Genomic DNA, 16,730 nt, shown 5'->3' with positions numbered 1-16,730 from the left:
ATTGTGGGAAAGATATCAACAAAATAGAGAGAGTACAGAGAAGATTTACTATAATGTTACCTGGGTTTCAGCACCTAAATTACAGGGAAAGATTGAACAAGTTAGGTCTTGATTCTTTGGAGCATAGAAGGTTGAGGGGGGACGATAGAGGTATTTAAAATTATGAGGGAGATAGATAGAGTTGACGTGGATAGGCTTTTTCCATTGAGAGTAGGGGAGATTCAAACAAGAGGACATGAGTTGAGAGTTAGGGGGCAAAAATTTAAGGGTAACAGGAGGGGGAATTTCTTTACTCAGAGAGTGGTAGCTGTGTGGAACGAGCTTTCAGTAAAAGTGGTAGAGGTAGGTTTGATTTTGTCATTTAAAAAAAAAAATTGGATAGATATTTGGACAAGAAAGGAATGGAGCGTATGGGCTAAGTGCAGGTAGGTGGGACTAGGTGAGAGTAAACGTTCAGCATGGACTAGGCCAGGATGGCCTGTTTCCATGCTGTAATTGTTATATGGTTTTATATTCTATTGTATTTCTTTATTTTCCTGTAAATGTCTGTAAGAGAATTAATCTTAAAGTAGTATGTGGTGACATCTACATACTTTGACTTTGACAATGTTGCAAATTCATTTCATAAGGATCCTTTTCTTTCTTTTTCAATCTTTTTATTATTATTTTTATTATCAACAAAATAAAATTGATACATAGATAATGGGATTACAAACATACACATTTCAACTGAACATGAAAGAATACATAAGCAATGGTTACAGTATAAATGTGTTCCCAAATCATGGACCATACAATTTACAAATAAACAAGGCAAACCTAGGTATATCATAATATATATATATTTAAAAAAACAGGAAAAAAAAGAAAAAAATTATGCAAAAAAACTAATCTAATAACTAATAAGGAAAAAAACAAAAAAGAAAAAAGAGAAAAAGAACAAATGGAAAAAAAGGGCTGTTTATAATATCTCACAAAAATACAAAATCATCAGTGTCGTCAACTTCGATCCTCTCAACATATATAAAATCGAAACTGGAAAAACAAATAGGCTTGGAACAGGGTCATATTACATCATATGAAAATATTGAATAAATGGTCTCCATATCTTTTCAAATTTAATAGAAGTATCAAATACAACACTTCTAATTTTTTCTAAATTTAGACATAACATAGTTTGAGAAAACCAACAAAATACGGTAGGAGGATTAATTTATTTCCAATTCAACAAAATAGATCTTCTAGCCATTAATGTAAGAAATGCAATCATTCGACAAGCAGAAGATGATAAATGGATTGACTCCATCATTGGTAAATCAAAACTTGCAGTAATAGGATGAGGTTGTAAATCAATGTTCAGTACCGTAGAAATAATATCAAAAATGTCTTTCCAATATTTTTTCAAAAGCGGACACGACCAGAACATATGAGTTAAAGACGCTATCTCAGAATGACATCTGTCACAAATAGGATTTATATAGGAATAAAAATGAGCCAATTTATCCTTGGACATATGAACCCTATGCACAACCTTAAACTGTATTAATGAATGCTTAGCACATATAGATGATGTATAACTAATTGAAGAATTTTCCCCCAATTCTCAATAGGGATAGTAAGGTTAAGTTCTCTTTCCCAATCATTTTTAATCTTATAGAAGGGCTCTGAACATATCTTCATAATTATATTGTAAGGTTTTGATATTAGCCCTTTCTGAGAAGGATTCAGTTCAAACAAATTCATCAAAATACCTGAAGACACAAAATTTGGAAAAGTACAGTATTTAAGAAATTCCTAATCTGTAAATATCTAAAAAAAATGAAATCTAGGGAAATGATATTTATTAGATGATTGTTCAAAAGACATAAAACAATTATCCAACAATAAATCGGAAAATCATAGTAATCCTTTAGTCTTCCAAGCTGAATAAGCTTGGTCTATAACAGAAGAATAAAAAAAGCAATTGGATACAATAGGAATATTTAAAACAAACTGAGTCAACCCAAAAAATTTCCGAAATTGAAACCATATACATAAAGTATGTTTAACTATCGGGTTGTCAATTCGTTTCAGCAATTTAGAAAGAGAAAAGGGAAGAGAAGTCCCTAAAATAGAACCCAATGCAAATCCTTGTACAGATTTAATTTCCAGGTTCACCCAATGAGGGCTAAAAGATATATCCCAATCCTTTAACCAACATATCAAATATCGGATATTAACTGCCCAATAATAAAATCTAAAATTAGGCAATGCCAATCCACCTTCCTTCCTTCTGTAAATATTTTTTTACCTAATCTAGGATTTTTATTCTGCCATATATATGAGGAAATTTTTGAATCAACATTAGCAAAAAAGGATTTTGGAATAAAAATTGGTACTGCTTGAAATATATATAAAAACTTGGGTAAAATAACCATCTTAATAGCATTAATCAGACCTATCAGAGATAAAGATACTGGTGACCACTTCGTAAACAAACATTTAATCTGATCGATTAAGGGTAAAAAATTAACCTTAAATAAGTCCTTATAGTTTTTTGTGATTTTAATCCCTAAGTAAATAAAAGAGTCATTAACTAATTTAAAAGGTAAATTTCCATAAATTGGAACATGTCTATTTAAAGGAAACAATTCATTCTTATTAAGATTTAATTTATACCCGGAAAAATCACTAAATTGAGTCAACAATGATGTAACTGCAGGAATGGATTTCTCAGGATCAGAAATAAATTATAATAAATCAACTGCATATAATGATAGCTTATGTATATCTGTCCCGCGAGTAATGCCAAAAATGTTCTATGATTCTCTGATAGCAATTGCCAAAGGTTCTAAAGCAATATCAAATAATAATGGACTAAGAGGACAGCCTTGTTTAGTACCCCGAAATAAACGAAAAAAGGGAGATCTTTGATTGTTAGTAAGCACCGAGGCAACTGGAGAATGATCCAGTTTAATCCAGGAAATGACTGTTGGACTAAAATTAAACTTCTCAAGCACATTAAATAAGTATGGCCATTCAACTCTATCAAATGCTTTCTCCGCATCTAATGAAATGACACATTCTGAAGTGCTATGTGAAGGAGTATAAACAATATTCAATAATCTCCTAACATTGAAAAAAGAATAGCGATTTTTAATAAAACCAGTTTGATCTTTCGAAATAATTTGGGGTAATACCTTCTCCAGCCTGGATGCCGTTTTACTTGGAAAAGATCTTGGAATCTACATTCAATAAAGATATTGGTCTATAGGATGCACAGTCAGTAGGGTCTTTATCTTTCTTCAATATTAAAGAAATGGAAGCTCTATAAAAAGGTTCTGGCAGATTGCCCAATCTAATTGCTTCTTCAAAAACCCTGCAGAACCAAGGAGAAAGAGTAGCAGAAAACATTTTTAAAATTCTACTGTATACCCGTCTGGACCTGGTGCTTTCCCAGAATTCATAGAGGAAATAACCCCTTTAATTTCTGCATCCGTAATAGGAGTTTCTAATATTAAAAGAGCATCTGATGATAATTTTGGAAAATTCAATTTCCCAAGAAAATTACACATGGTATTATGCTCATGAGGGAATTCGGAATGATACAGGGAGGTATAAAAATCTTGAAATGATTTATTTATCTCATCATGGTTAACTGTCAGATCCCCATTCTGCTGACAGATCTTAGTAATTTGACGTTTAACCAAAGCATTCTTCAATTGACTAGCTAACAGTTTACCCAATTTATCACTATGTATATAAAAATCAGATCTGGTTTTCATTAACTGATTTTCAATCGAAGATGTAAGTAATAAACTATGTTCCGTTTGAAGTTCAACCCTTTGTTTGTAAAGCTCCTTACTAGGAGTAATCGAATATTTCTTGTCAATCTCTTTAATTTTATGAACCAATAAAAGAGTTTCCTTCTTAATGCGTTTTCTCAGACCAACAGAGTAGGAGATAATCTGTCCACGTATATATGCTTTGAAAATGTCCCAAAGTGTTCCGCAAGAAATATCATCCGTGGAATTAGTTGAAAAGAAGAAATCAATCTGTTCCTTCATAAATTTAATAAAATCCGGATCTTGCAGTAAGGTAGAATCAAATCGCCATTGTCTAGCACTAGAAGTTGTATCTGTAAATTTAATAGAAAGTTTTAATGGAGCAAGGTCAGAGATGGCTATAATATCATAATTACAACCAATTACTGTTGGAATAAAAGAAGAGTCAATAAAAAAATGATCAATTCTCGAGTAGGAATGATAAACATGTGAGAAAAATGAAAACTCTTTGTCCTTAGAATGCTGAAATCTCCAAATATCAAAAATTCCATTATCAGTCAAAAAAGAGTTAATACAAGTGGCAGACTTATTAGGTAAAGTCTGAGTAGATATAGATTTGTCCAACAAAGGATTTAAACAACAATTAAAGTCACCACCCATTATTAACTTATATTCATTTAGATTAGGCAGAGAAGTAAATAAGGACTTAAAAAAATCAGGACAATCCACATTTGGAGCATAAATATTAACCATAGCAACCTTTTTGTTAAAAAGTAAGCCAGTAATTAACAAAAATCTACCATTTGGATCCGAAAAGATATCGTGTTGGACAAATGCAATAGAGGAGTCAATAAAAATTGAAACTCCCTTTACTTTAGCATTTGAATTCGAATGGTACTGTTGACCCCACCAAAACCTAAAAAAATGATAATTGTCCTCTTTCCTCACATGAGTTTCTTGTACAAAATTATTATGAGCATTAAGTCTTTGGAATACTTTGAAAATCTTTTTCCGTTTAACCGGATGGTTTAAGCCATTAGTATTCCAAGAGACAAAATTAATGGTCTGAGCCATATTACTGAAATTAACCCTTTGATATATAAAGGGTTAACCAAATTATGAACTCATGCACCTGGAAGAGGAACAAAAATAAGGGGCGGACCCGGAAGTGATGACATCACGGACATTTTAGTAGTTTAAAATCAGCCCAAATGGAGAAACTAAAACAAAATGATATAAGGAACAAAAGATTTAGAAAAAAAAAACCACCCCCCATCAATGAGGAAAAAAGACCACCCCAGCCAGGAAACAGCTAGGAAAAAGGACAGATGAAACTAAATCTACCCCCATATCAGCAGAAGACAACTCCGTATATAAAGGATAAAAAAAGATCCACCCAAACTCTAAAGAAATAATAATCACTATACTAAAACCAAACCTCTTAATATAATTGATAGTAAGAAAAACAAAAAGAATATAAGCACTAGTAACTTATAAATCGGGTTAAAACCTAAACAAACCAAAAAAATTTAAACTGTGATAAGAAATGCATTATAGGAGGAAGACAAGAGAAATAAAAGTCAAAATCGAAAAAAAAGCCAAAAATATTTTAGAGAAGAAACCGCCATCTTAGTAAAAAAAATTCACCTTCGAAGGATTAATAATAATGACCAAAGATAAAATACAGTAGTTGAAGTAAGTAAAATAAAAAGACTAGTATGTTGAAAAAAAAACTTTAATTAGAGTATAAAATATAGAGTAAACCTACACCAATAGCCAGAAACAAAATCTGGTTTTGGAAACAAAAACCATCTTGCACGATCAAAATCACTCATTTATTAGAGATGAGAATCCGTAGCAGTAGGGAAGTTCTCATTCAGAAAGCTTCTCGCTTCAGATGTCGAAAGGAAAACACACCAAGGTGCATTGGGAGGCAAGATTCTGAGCTTCGCAGGGTATAAGAGCGCAGGTTTTAGATTTTTCCCATAGCATTCAGACATCAGAGGTTTAAAAAGAAGCCTTGCCTTCATTACTTCTGGACTAAAATCCTCCACTAATCGAAAATTGTGATCTTGAAATTTGACCATCCCAACACGCCGAGCCACACGAATAAGTTGCTCTTTAACATGCACATAATAAAATCGGACAATAACAACCGGTGGTTTAGCTGAAGCACTTGGTGATCGACTCATAATTCTGTGAGCGCAATCGAGTAACGGAGGACTGTCTGGGAATACAGAAGGGAACACATCCTTTAAAAGTTGAGCAAAGTTCTTCAAGTTGTTCAATACCTTCCGGGAGACCAAGTATGCGTAAGTTCTGTCTTCTGGACCGATTCTCAAAGTCGACACTCTTGGCTTTAAGTGTTTCCACCTGTTTAATAGTCGAAGGTAATTTCTGCTCCAGTTTTTCAATTATCAAGTCTCATTGCCGAGCGTCCTCTTGCAAAGTTGTGATTAAAACTTGCTGCTGGTTAACTACTGAATCCGTCTTATCCATATAATCTTTAAAAGCCTTTATATCTTGTTTGAAATTTTGTCATTGTTCTTCAAATTTTTGATTTAAAACCTCCAATAATATTTCATAAGTCAATTCAGTGCACTTAGGATCAGTCTTTTTCTTCTTCCCATTCCCGTTAGGATCCTTCCCAGGTTCTCACCCTTTAGATCTAAGAGCCATTTCTGTATTAATTTCTTCAAAAATTCACAATAAACTCTTAAAGATAAATCCAGAAAAGTAGCAGGAATCTTTTGGTGTAGATAAAAGTAAGTTAAATAAGGGTGATCATAGGTTAAGAAAAGTAAAGGTTATGGAGCAAATCTGAAACAGTGCTCACTCCATGAGCGTTTCCTGCTGACCTCATTTCATAAGGATCCTTGAATGGCTTAGTGGTTAAATACAATTCCAAGGCCATTATCAATTATAAGGCTTGGAGAAAGTCCCCGTTCCAGCATCTGCTCTGAGCTAAGTGAAACAAGAAGATGATTTAGGGTCATCTATCATGATACTCTTAGCTAGAGAAAGAAAACACATTGCACCTGACTAGACTATGAGAACATGTACATTCTTCAACACTTTGAGAATGGGATTGTAGTCAGTCATGATAGACTTCAGCTTGAGAAGTGTCAGGATCAAAAGAGTCTCAAAATCGTGGGATACCTATGTAGGACTGGGCTAAGGAGGCATTGCTTGACACCAAGAGTTGGGGATGCTCAATCACTGAGTATTGGATGGTCTTGGGCATAATACAAAAGATGCAAAAGCAGTTCATTCCAATGAGAAAGAAGGATTCAAAGAGGGGGAAGGGGCCACAGTAGTTGACAAAGGAAGTCAGAGCTTGTATAGCATTAAAGAAAAAGAAGTATGACAGGGCTAAGATGAGTGGGAATACAGATGATTGGGAAAGTTTTAAGGAACAGCAGATCTTAACTAAAAAAGCAATATAGAGAGAAAAAATTAGGTATGAGCTCAGTCTAGCCAGGAATATAAAAGGGGATAGCAAAAGCTTTTTTAGCTATGTGAAGAGAAAGAAGATAGTTAAGAACAATGTTGGCCCCTTGAAGAATGAATTGGGAGAAATTGTTATGGGAAACAGGGAAATGGCAACAGAATTTAATGCATACTTTGGATCTGTCTTCACCAGGGAGGACACAAGCAATCTCCCAGATGTATGGATGGGTCAGGGTCATAAGATATCAGAGACAGATTGACATTAGGAAAGAAACTGTGATGAGTAGACTGGTAGGACTGAAGGCTAATAAATCCCCGGGTCCAGATGGTCTGCATCCGAGGGTTCTAAAAGAGGTGGCTCAGGAAATTGCGGATGCATTGGTAATCATTTTCCAATGTTCCTTAGATTCAGGATCAGTTCCTGAAGATTGGAGAGTGGCTAATGTTATCCCACTTTTCAAGAAGGGAGGGAAGGAGAAAACGGAGAACTATCGCCCTGTTAGCCTAACGTCAGTCGTGGGGAAGATGCTTGAGTCCATAATTAAGGATGAAATAGTGGCACATCTAGATGGCAGAAATAGGATTAGGCCGAGCCAGCATGGATTTACCAAGGGCAAATCATGCTTGACTAATCTATTGGAGTTTTTTGAGGGTGTAACAAGGATGTTAGACGAGGGTAAGCCAGTGGATGTTGTATACCTAGATTTTCAGAAGGCATTCGATAAGGTGCCACATAGGAGATTGGTGAGTAAAATCAGAGCTCTTGGCATTGGGGGCAGGGTTTCAACATGGATAGAAAACTGGTTGGCAGATAGAAAGCAAAGGGTAGCAATGAATGGGTGTTTCTCGGACTGGCTGGAGGTGACTAGTGGGGTACCACAGGGCTCTGTATTGGGACCACAGCTCTTTACGATTTATGTCAATGATTTAGATGAGGGCATTGAAAACTATATCAGCAAGTTTGCTGACGATACTAAACTGGGTGGCAGTGTGATATGCGAAGAGGACGTTAGGAGAATACAGGGAGACTTGGATAGGCTGGGTGAGTGGGCAGATACTTGGCAGATGTCATTCAATGTGAATAAATGTGAAGTTATCCACTTTGGAAGCAGAAACAAGAGGGCAGAGTATTGTCTGAACGGTGTAGAGTTAGGTAAGGGAGAAATGCAAAGAGACCTAGGAGTCCTAGTTCACCAGTCAATGAAGGTGAATGAGCAAGTGCAACAGGCAGTGAAGAGGGCAAATGGAATGTTGGCCTTTGTTACAAGGGGAATTGAATACAAGAGCAAGGATGTCCTTTTGCATTTGTACAGGGCCCTGGTGAGACTATTGTGTACAGTTTTGGTCTCCAGGTTTAAGGAAGGACATTCTGGCAATTGAGGAAGTGCAGCGTAGATTCACTAGGTTGATTCCTGGGATGGCAGGGCTGTCTTACACAGAGAGATTTAAGAGATTGGGCTTGTACACGCTGGAATTGAGGAGATTGAGAGGGGATCTGATTGAAATGTTTAAGATAATTAAAGGATTTGATAGGATTGAGGCAGGAAATATGTTCTAGATGTTGGGAGAGTCCAGTACCAGAGAGCATGGATTGAGAATAAGAGGTCAGTTATTTAAAACAGAGTTGAGGAAGAGCTTCTTCTCCCAGAGAGTTGTGGAGGTGTGGAATGCACTGCCTCGGAAGACGGTGGAGGCCAATTCTCTGGATGCTTTCAAGAAGGAGCTAGATAGATATCTGATGGATAGGGGAATCAAGGGATATGGGGACAAGGCAGGGACTGGGTATTGATAGTGAATGATCAGAATGGCGGTGCATACTCGAGGGGCCGAATGGTCTACTTCTGCATCTATTGTCTATTGTCTATATTTAAGACAGAGATTGACAGGATTTTGGATATTCAGGTAAATAGAAGATGTGATCTGACTGAATAATGAAACAGGTTCCAAACATTACTGCCAATGTTGTGCTCATAGATTCCCCAGGTTCTCATCAAACAATTTCAAACATGGAAGATTCCACCTGGACAAGCACCTTGATTAACCATTCTAAAAGGATGCCCACCTTCTACAATGTTACACATAGTACACGTAAAGGCACAGTAAGTTCCATTTCATTAATAACTCTGAATAACACTGGATACAGCACAGGAGCAAGTCATTTGGCTAATATGTCTGTGTCAGCTCTGTGTTGTAGCTACCCAATGATTTCCCCTGTTCCTTCCTCAGAGGTTAGAGAATCTCCCCACTTCATCCAGCTTGCTTTTGCCATACAGTGTTGAGCTGGATAGCACAGGAAAAGGCCTTTCAGCCCATCATTCCATGGTGCATCCTTTTCACCAATCTCCATTGATCCAATTTGCCTATATTAGATATGTATCCTTCCTTGTCCAAGTCCCACTCAATATGCCTCTTAAACACAGTGGTTGTATCTGACTTGAGCATATCCTCCAACATCAGCCACTGTGTAAAAAGTAAACTTCAAAAATTCCTTCCTCTCACTTTAAATCTTTGCACTCTTATTTTTAGTACCTCCACCATGGGAAAAAGACTCTGACTATCTATGCTTCACAATTTTTATAGATCTCAGTTAGATCACCCCTCAGCCTCCTTTGCTTCTCAAGTTCTTCAAATTTACCAGATGTTACTGAGAAAATCAAGTTTACTCTGTCACATCTCTTCATCTGACTAAAGTCCACTAATCCAGACAATATTATGGTAAATTTCATCTGCACAGTATACTTTCAAATCATTTTAAGGTCTGTTACCAACATTCATCTAACTAAAGTCCACTAATCCAGACAATATTTTGGTAAATTTCATCTGCACAGTATACTTTCAAATCATTTTAAGGTCTGTTACCAACATTCATCTAACTAAAGTTCACTAATCCAGACAATATTCTAGTAAATTTTCTCTGCACAGTATACTTTGAAATCATTTTAGAGTCTATTACCAAAACTCTTGTTCAGTGTATTCTAGATCAAAACAACTTGCCATGTAAAGTAAGATCTCTTTATTTCACCTCTGTTTTTCTTTGGCCATTGCCTTAACGGTAGTTACATCAATAGTTTGAGATTGGTATAACATTCTCTCAGGTGTGCTTGTATGGCTATCACTGGAAGAGAGAGTACCAGGGTGGACTTAAGCCAGATTAAACCAGGCTTTGTGCGTGGTAGCTCAGGTTTAACCAATCTATTAGAGTTTTTCAAGGAAGTTACCAGGAAAGTGGATGAAGAGAAGACAGTGGAAGTTGTATACATGGACTTCAGTAAGGCCTTTGACAAAGTCCCACATGGGAGGTTAGTTAGGAAGATTCATTCGCTAGGTATACAGGGAGAGGTAGTAAATTGGATTAGACATTGGCTGAATGGAAGAAGCCAGAGAGTGGTAGTGGAGTATTGCTACTCTGAGTGGAGGCCTGTGACTACTGGTGTGCCACAGGGATCAGTGCTGGGTCCATTGTTATTTGTCATCTATATCAATGATCTGGATGATAATGTGGCAAATTTGATCAGCAAATGTGCTGATGATACAAAGATTGGAGGTGAAGTGGACAGTGAGGAAGGTTTTCAAAGCTTGCAGAGGGATTTGGACCAGTTGGAGAAATGGGCTGAAAAATGGCAGATGGAGTTTAATGTGGACAAGTGTAAGGTATTGCACTTCGGAAGGTCAAACCAAGATAGAACATACAAGGTAAATGGTAGGACACTGAGGAGTGCAGTAGAACAGAGGGATCTGGGAGTACAGATACATAATTCCCTAAAAGTGGCTTCACAAGTAAAGAGAGCTTTTGGTACATTGGCCTTTATAAATCAAAGTATTGAGTATAAGAGTTGGAATATAATGGTGAGGTTGTATAAGACACTGGTGAGACCGAATTTGGAGTATAGTGTGCAGTTTTGGTCACCTAATTACTGAAAGGATATTAATAAGGTTGAGAGAGTGCAGAGAAGGTTTACAAGGATGTTGCCGGGGCTTGAAAAACTGAGTTACAGACAAAGGTTGAATAGGTTAAGACTTTATTCCCTGGAGCATAGGAGAATAAGGGGTGATTTGATAGAGGTGTATAAAATTATGATGGGTATAGATAGAGTGAATAGGCTTTTTCCATTGAGGCCAGGGGAGAAAAAAACCAGAGGTCATGGGTTAAGGGTGAAGGGGGAAAAATTTAAAGGGAACATTGGGGGGACTTCTTCACACAGAGAGTGGTGGCAGTGTGGAATGAGCTGCCAGATGAAGTAGTGAATGCGGGCTCACTTTTGACATTTAAGAAAAACTTGGACAGGTATATGGATGAGAGCGGTTTGGAGGGATATGGCCCAGGTGCAGGTCAGTGGGACTAGGCAGAAAAATGGTTTGGCACAGCCAAAAAGGGCCAAAAGGCTGTAATGTGCTGTAATGTTCTATGGTTCTAAAGTATCAAGGCCTGAGAGCAGAAAATAAACCAGTGCTCAGACCATTACTCCATGCCAGGCAAGATCATCCACCTGAGCTCATCCTGTCTGCCTGCATTTGACCCGTCTCCCTTTCATCTCACTACAACTGTCAGGAGAGAGCTCTTGGGTCCCCTGGCACCAGGTTCAGGAACAGTTGTGCCCTGCAACCATCAGGCTCCTGGACATGTGTAGGTGGCTTCTCTTGCCTCAGCACTGAACTGACTGTAGACTCACTGTCAGGGACTCTGCATTTGTCATGTATGCTTTTTCATAGATTCCAGTGTACTTCTTTACTTTCCTGTGGTGCCTGCAAGAAAATGAATCTCAATGTTGTATGTGGTACACATACTTTGACAACCTTGTTTACTTTGAACTTTGAACCTTTGAACCTTTGACAACTTTTGTCATTGTGGCTGAGAAAGATGAAAAAAGCACCATTCTCATTGTCCTATCCTTGTTCCTTCTTCTCATTCCAGGACACTAGAGAATATGAAGTTTCCATATGAACCAGAACGGGAGGCCAGAAGATGAGATTCTACAAAACTGCCAGAGCCTCACCAGTACTGACCCAGAGAATGGCACTTCTCCATGCTTTCCAATCCAGAGTAGCAATCATTGACCTTCTCGACCAGGATGCTCCCCTAAGCGTAATGTATCCATCTGTAAATAAGCCTTGCATCTCAGCGTGGGACAACTCCTCAAATTATTCAGAATCAAACCAGACTAGACCAAAATAATGTACAGCAATTTATTTTTGGACAAAGCAATTCCCTCCACGTCCACTTAAAATATCAGTTTCATTGATTTTGGTGTCTATTTGGTTGCAGTAAGCGCACTGTATAAGTAGCTTGGTATTCAGAACAGCACTGTAGCATTACGCCTTACAGTGCCGGTGACCCAGGTTCAATTCAGCTGCTGTCTGTAAGGAGTTTGTATGTCCTCCTCGTGACTGTCTGAGTCACATTCTAAGTCATATAGAGCACTAGGTTAATTGGTCCCATGGGTACAACTGGACACTGCGGGCTCATTGGTCCAAAAGGGCCAGTTACTGTGCTAAACCTCAACATAAATAAATAGCATTAATGCATTATACCTTGCCACTGAAGTTCATTACATTGACTTTAATTTTGGAAGCACAGTTCAACATATTGACACTTACTATATAACAAGGTTAGTGCTACCAAACGGCCACAGGTAATTTGTAAAAATACTGTGTGTGGCTCCTGTAGCTTTACTCTGTTGTGGAGAAGTTCTGTTGAGTTTAATAGCAATGATTGGAGATGTTGGAATCGAGATGGGGGTTGGGTGTGATGTGGAATGAATCTATACCAGGAGTTCCCAACCTTCTTTAAGCCATGGACCAATGCCATTAAGCAAAGGGTCCGTGGACCCAGTTTGGGAATCCTTGATCTATACAAACCAGCCTTTGGGTAATATGACACTCCAGACACATGGAAGCTGCACTTAATGTCAAAAGAGTGGCTTTGAATGGAGATGTAATGGTTCACCATTACAAAGGAAACTAGGAAATTTTAATCCATTTATTTCTTCCATGAATATTTTGATAACATATTCTGTTTCAGGTACTGGATGCGAACATTTGTCTCTATTAATGTTCAAATTGAGAACAGACATCTATTTGACTTTATTCAACACACACAAACGCTGGAGGAACTCAATAGGTCAGGCAGCATCTATAAACATTCAATCTTTCAGGCCAAGATCATTCATCAAGACCAAACCTTTGATTGCTAATTTCCTCTCCACAGATGCTGCCCAACTTGCTGTGTTCTTCCAGCACTGTGTGCATGTTGTACAAGGTTTCCAGCATCACAAAATCCCTTGTGCTTCCATTTGTCTTTGTTGATTGAATTGTTAAATCTGTGATTAAAGGCATTTTGCAAACCAAAGGCATTCAAGGAAAGGGGTTGGGGAAGACTGGTGTTATAGAGTTAGGTCACAGATCACGCATGATCAGATTAAATGACAAAAATAGGGGAACTGACTGAGGTATGTCAGCCCCTACATTGCTACATGGTCTTTCTAATGGGAGAATTGCTTGACAAATACTTTCCAGATGTCTCCTTTATGCCTAACTGTACACCATTGGTGTACGTAGTTTCCCTGTATATATATTTATGTATGTACAGGCACATACATGTGTACACATGCATGTACTGTATATCTGTGTATGTTTATTAATGAAAAGGCATCTGATGTGATGTGATGTGATGTGCATCTGTGCATGTATATTCTTGCTGTACATGCCCGTAGCGTTGCCATCTCTGTTTTCATACATTCTCCAAACATAAGCAACTCACATACCACCAGCAGACCTAAACAGGGAAAGATTTTTCAAACTTGCCTCCACTATTTGCTGTGGAAGAGTTTTATTCTGCATATAAAGTTTCACCTTGGAGAATTCTGCTCTGATAAAGTATTGTGGTCTGTTACAAAATGCATTGATAGTTCTTGTAATAAGATATAGAAGCAGAATTAAGCCATTCAGCCCATCGAGTCTACTCTGCCATTCCATCATGGCTGATTTATTTTCCAACTTAACCCTATTCTCCTGCCTTCTCCCCATAACCACTGATACCCTGAGTCGTCAAGAATCTATCAATCTCTGCATTAAATATACTCAATTACTTGGCCTCCAAAACCATCTGAGGCAATGAATTCCACTCAGCATCCTTTCACAAAAGAAATTTCTCCTCATATTGAGTGGTATTGGTATTAAAGCAATGCAGTTTGACATGCATTGTCGAGGAAGCAAGTTTATGCTGTAAGAGGAACGCACAGTTGAGAAACGGGTTTGATTTGGATCCAGGTTCAAATGAGCTGAGAGTAGGCATGAGTTAGGGTCTCTACACTGGGGAGGTGGAGTGGCATCAGCCCCATTCTCACTTGCAGACTGTGCCCATAAAGGTAGGTAGCTGAGGACTGGAACAGGCACAGCAGTATTGTCCAATTCATCCTGCTGACTAACACTTACAGGTTTTATTGTGAGATTAGACCTCTAGATGTTGTAACATGGCATGTAAGACTCCTCAAGAAATGTATAGTTAAAGAAGAATCAGAGAGCTCTGCTTAGAAAGATGGATTAACCTTCCACAACTGAATAAAACACCGGGATCAATATTGTTAAAATAATTACCTGTTAGAACCATAAAACCACAGAACATTACAGCACAGAAACAGGCGTTTTGGCCCTTCTTGGCTGTGGCAGACCATTTTTCTGCCTAGTCCCACAGACCTGCACCTAGACCATATCCATCCATACCCCTCTCATCCATGTACCTGCCCAAGTTTTACTTAAATGTTAAAAGTGAGCCTGCGTTCACCACTTCAACTGGCAGCTCATTCCACACTCCCACCACTCTCTGTGTGAAGAAGCTCCCCCAATGTTCCCTTTAAACTTTTCCCTTTTCACCCTTAACCCATGTCCTCTGTTTTTTTTCTCCTCTAGACTCAGTGGAAAAAGCCTGCATGCTTTATCTATACTGATCATAATTTTATACATCTCTATCAAATCTCCCCTCATTCTTCTACGCTAATAAAATCCTAACCTATTCAACCTTTCTCTGTATCTCAGTTTCTCAAGTCCCGGCAACATCCTTGTAAACCTCCTCTGCACTCGTTCAACCTTATTAATATCCTTCCTGTAACTAGGTGACCAAAACTGCACACAATACTCCAAATTCAGTCTCACCAATGTCGTATACAACCTCACCATTACATTCCAACTCTTATACTCAGTACTTTGATTTATAAAGGCCAATGTGCCAAAAGCTCTCTTTACAACTCTATCTACCTGTGACACCACTTTTAGGGAATTATATATTTGTACTCCCAGATCCCTCTGTTCTACTGCACTCCTCAGTGCCCTACCATTTACCTTGTATGTTCTACCTTGGTTTTTCCTTCCAAAGTGCAATACCTCACACTTGTCTGTATTAAACTCCATCTGCCATTTTTCAGCCTATTTTTCCAGCTGGTCCAGATCCCTCTGCAAGCTTTGAAAACCTTCCTCACTGTCCATTACACCTCCAACCTTTGTATCATCAGCAAATTTGCTGATCCAATTTACCACATTATCATCCAGATCATTCATGTAGATGACCAATAACAATGAACCCAGCACTGATCCCTGTGGCACACCACTAGTCACAGGCCTCCACTCAGAGAAGCAATCCTCCACTACCATTCTCTGACTTCTCCCATTGAGCCAGTGTCTAATCCAATTTACTACCTCTCCATGTATACCTAGCGACTGAATAACCTCCCATGCGGACTGAACTAACCTCCCATGCGGGACCTTGTCAAAGGCCTGACTGAAGTCCATGTAGACAACATCCACTGCCTTCCCTTCATCCACTTTCCAGGTAACCTCCTCGAAAAACTCTAATAGATTTGTTAAACATGACCAATCACGCACAAAGCCATGTTGACTTTCCCTAATAAGTCCCTGTCTATCCAAGTACTTGTGGATCCTATCTCGTAGTACTCCTTCCAATAATTTACCTACTACCGACGTCAAACTTAGTGGCCTTTAATTTCCCGGCTTACTTTTTGAGCCTTTTTTAAACAATGGAACAACATGAGCTATCCACCAATCCTCTGGCACTTCACCCATGGATACCGACAATTTAAATATATCTGCCAAGGCTGCAACACTACTCTCTTTCAAGGTCCGAGGGAATACTCTGTCAGGTCCTGGGGATTTATCTACTCTGATTTTCCTCAAGGCATCAAGCACCTCCTCCTCTTTAATCAGTATAGGTTCCATGACCTCACTACTTGTTTGCCTTATTTCCATAAACTCCTTGACAGTTTCCTTCGTAAATTCAGATGCAAAAAACCCATTTAAGATCTGCCCCATTTCTTTTGGTTCCATACGTAGCCTACCACTCTGATCTTCAAGAAGACCAATTTTATCCCTTACTATCCTTTTGCTCTTAATATACCTGTAGAAGCTCTTAGGCTTCACCTTGACTGCCAAAGCAACCTCATGTCTTCTTTTAGCCCTCCTGATTTCTTTCTTAAGTATTTTCTTGAACTTTTTATACTCCTCAAGCAC

Source organism: Hypanus sabinus, chromosome 13 (assembly GCF_030144855.1).
Source record: "Hypanus sabinus isolate sHypSab1 chromosome 13, sHypSab1.hap1, whole genome shotgun sequence".
In the NCBI taxonomy this organism is placed as follows: domain Eukaryota; kingdom Metazoa; phylum Chordata; class Chondrichthyes; order Myliobatiformes; family Dasyatidae; genus Hypanus; species Hypanus sabinus.
Note: the sequence above shows the minus strand (reverse complement) of the source record.